We start from the raw sequence: 4,114 nt of genomic DNA on the forward strand, positions 1-4,114 counted from the left end.
GTTAAAAAAAACCTGTTGCTAAGTTCAAGAACCACTGGCACCCAATATTCTATCTTAACCTGAAAGATACAGCTGCATTACACCATGGCCTCCACCATATACAAGGGCTTACTGTGCACCCTCTTATATGTATGTGTTTGTATAAGGTCCTTGGATTATATATCCCTGCACCCCTCATATTTCTGTCTTCTTCTTGGCTTGCCCTTTTAATGTAGGCAGCTATCAATATGAATGTTTGTCTCTTTACCACTGTTATCTATGGGCATACGCAGATGGTTCCCCTTCTCTACCTTTCCCATATAGCGGTAAATTGATCAAATTTCATATATTAATACACTTACAATTTCATGAATTGCCATAGGCATGAATATGCTTCCCAGCAGAATAAATGGGACATAATTATAATTGTGACAGTATGAACTTAACTGTGTCATGCTGTTGACCTATAGCAGTGAAGCAGTTAAATCCCACTAATTGTTAATGTCATTTAGAGCATTATCCAATATACCACCAAGCTACCTTGGAATGATCTATTTATAATTGATGTATATTGTAGTTGGATATGTCTATGATGTAGAATTGCCACGAGCACTATGCTGAACATGTAATTACTTTTACAGTACATACTCAATTACGTCAATGAAATAGAATATTTTACACAATACTGTGGGCGAGTGTTTTAAAATATAAGTGGTTAAATTATCCAACATACAGCTTTTCTTGTTTGATTGCTCTGTCAGCTTTATTATTTGTTCTGGTACTCATTTACTATAAGCAATGCTGGGCACACAAACACGTGTATGTGTGTTAAAATGCTATATAGAAAGTGCTTGTGCCTTGTGTCAGTGCTTGTGCAATGCTACTACTGTGCTAGTAGTGTACAAAGTGTAGTGTGCAATGCTCTAATACACCTGACAATAATCAGGCATAATATAGGGTTCTCCATGCTCACTATGCCCATATACTACAGGTATAGGGCCAGAATCCAGGATCCAGAATGCTCAGGGTCTGGGGTTTTCCAGATAAGGAGTCTTTCAGTAATTTGGGTATACATTCCTTAATAAATATCATTTAAACATTAATTAAATCCAATAGGATTGTTTTGCCTTGAGTAAGGATTAATTATATCTTCGTTAGAATCAAGTAAAAGGTACTGTTTTTTAATTACAGAGAAAAAATTTATCATTTCTAAAAATGTGATTATAATGGAGTCTATGGGAGATGGCCTTCCCGTCATTCAGGGCTTTCTGGATAACGGGTTTCTGGATAACGGATCCCATGCCTGTATTTCTTTATGAGGTGACTTTGGGACAGTTAACCATCTTAAACATATAGCAATATGTGGACAACCAATCCCTGCTATATTAAAGACTCTATTGAGTTCTGGTAACATTGTTTTTATGTTACATAGTTACATAGTTAAATTGGGTTGAAAAAAGACAAAGTCCATCAAGTTCAACCCCTCCAAATGAAAACCCAGCATCCATACACACACCCCTCCCTACTTTTAATTAAATTCTATATACCCAGACCTATACTAACTATAGAGCTTAGTATCACAATAGCCTTTGATATTATGTCTGTCTAAAAAATCATCCAAGCCATTCTTAAAGGCATTAAAGGCATGTTGATAATCTTGATAATCTTGTAAATCAGTGATCCCCAAACAGTGGCTTGTGAGTAACATGTTGCTCACCAACCCCATGGATGTTTCTCCCAGTGGCCTCAAAGCAGGAGCTTATTTTTAAATTCCTGGCTTGGAGGCAATTTTTGGTTGCTACAAAAACAGGTGTACTGCCAAAAAGAGCCTCCTGTGGACTACAAGTCCACAAGAGGCTACCAAATAGCCTGTATTTGGCACCTCTAGAAGCTTTTTCATGCTTGTGTTGCTCCCCAACTCTTTTTTAAATTTGAGTGTAGCTCATAGGTGAAAAAAGGTTGGGATATAGGGGCTAGTCTCTGAAATATCTGCTGTCAGCACTATTTACACCCCACTAGTACACAATACAAGAGGTTGTTCCACAGAGCAGTAAAAGAGTGTTCTGTGCCTTATGGCAGAGCTGTGTTTGACACTGATTATGCACACAAAGCAACGTGCAGATTGCAGTGTACTAGTTCAAAATAAGTCCTATCCTTAACACATGGATTGGGCAACTTACAGTTCAGGACATGCAAGGGGGTTTCAATATCCTACTCTTGTAGGTACAAGCCCAGGCCAAGAATTCCAATATTCTTGCAAATTCCAAAGGTGGGTGTAAACTGCCATAAACCAGCTCTTTTCGTGTGGCCTGTCGGGGGCTATTTGGGCCTCAGATTAACTGAAATGCTAGAACTTATTTTCAAATCTCAGCCTTGGCGTTCATGGCTCATAAACTGATACTAAACTTCTGAATTATGACTACATGCTGTAATCATAAATGCCAATGCTGAGAGAAGAAGCTTTTCTAAAAAAAATAAAGTATTGTATGAATTTAAATGTTTAAAACTGTTGAGGATATCCCAGGTTGCTGGTCTACAAGCCAATGGAAGATTTTCCTAGCTGGTGGGGGGCAGGTATGGCTTCTAGCTCATAAAATACCAGAAAAAAACACAACTCAGCCAATGTATGCTACCTGAGACCTCACTAACGGTCTTAAGAAGTTGTTGATAGCAGCAGCTGAATGGCTCAGGCACTTGGATGCTGAGGTGATGAAACACAATATAACTGAAATGTCACACAGAGACAGTTCTCTACTTGAAACAGAAAGCTAACTCTGGCTTTGGTATAATAAATGCAGGTTTACCCTTTCGACCAGTTAAGTCCACACAGGTGTTTGCACATCCAGACACCTGTAAAATGTTAGCGTTATCAGAGGAATTTACAAGAAAATACATTTGCTAATGATGGCGAGACTGCAGTCTTCTGACAAAGTTGGGGGATATGACCAGTAATAAATCTCGACAGCATCAATAATCTCGAGAAGCGACTAGAAGACATTTCTGATCAGTGTTTTTAGTTATTTTGTGATAGGTTAGAATGTCATGACGGTATTAGAAAATTATTTAGGTTTTTAATTAAAATTTGGTTATGAAAGACCTAATACATTTCTGAATAAACTGATTTTATACCATTGGGAACGGTGCAGCAGCATCCTAAAAATCACAGTTCATCCTATTACCAAAGGTTATTGTTAGCCAATGGCTATTTTTTAAAGTTTCGGAAGAATAATGTAAATAATAAGTGATTTTTTTTTTTTACACGAGCATTTCTACCATTCTCATATAACATAATTCAGCACCTTTATAAATACACATGGTTTTACACAGTAAACCCTGGTATCAAATATGGAAATAAAGTTTGAGTGCAGCAGCAGGTCATACTAGGTCAGGTCATACTAGCAAAGGCAGAGCAAACTCCCTACATGATAGGTAAACCATCAATATTGTGATTAAAGGGGTGGTTCACCTTTTGAGTAACCTTTAGTATGATGTAGAGAGTGATATTCTAAGACAATTTGCAATCGGTTTCATTTTTTATTATGTGTGGTTTTTGAGTTATTTTACTTTTTATTCAGCAGCTCTTCAATTTGCATTTTAGGCAATCTGGTTGCTAGGGTGCAAATTCTCCTAGCAACCATGCATTGATTTGAATAAGAGACTGGAATATGAATAGGAGAGGAGCTGAATAGAAAGCTCGGGAATATCAAGTAACAATAGAAATACATTTGTAGCCTTACAGAGCATTTGCTTTTTAGAAGGGAGTCAGCGACGCCCATTTGAAAGCTGCAAAGATTTAGGAGAAAAAGTCAAATACAGGTATGGGACCTGTTATCCAGAATGTTCGGGACCTGGGGGTTTCCGGATAGCGGGTCTTTCTGTAATTTGGATCTTCATACCTTAAGACTAGTAGAAAATAATGTAAATATTAAATAAACCCAATAGGCTGGTTTTGCTTCCAATAAGGATGAATTAATATTATTATTATTAACATGTATTTATATAGCGCCAACATATTGCGTAGCACTGTTTGGTAATTATATCTTAGTTGGGATCAAGTACAAGCTACTGTTTTATTATTACAGAGAAAAGGGAAATCGTTTGTAAAAATTTGGATTATATGATTATAATGGAGTCT

Source organism: Xenopus laevis, chromosome 6L (assembly GCF_017654675.1).
Source record: "Xenopus laevis strain J_2021 chromosome 6L, Xenopus_laevis_v10.1, whole genome shotgun sequence".
NCBI classification, from domain to species: domain Eukaryota; kingdom Metazoa; phylum Chordata; class Amphibia; order Anura; family Pipidae; genus Xenopus; species Xenopus laevis.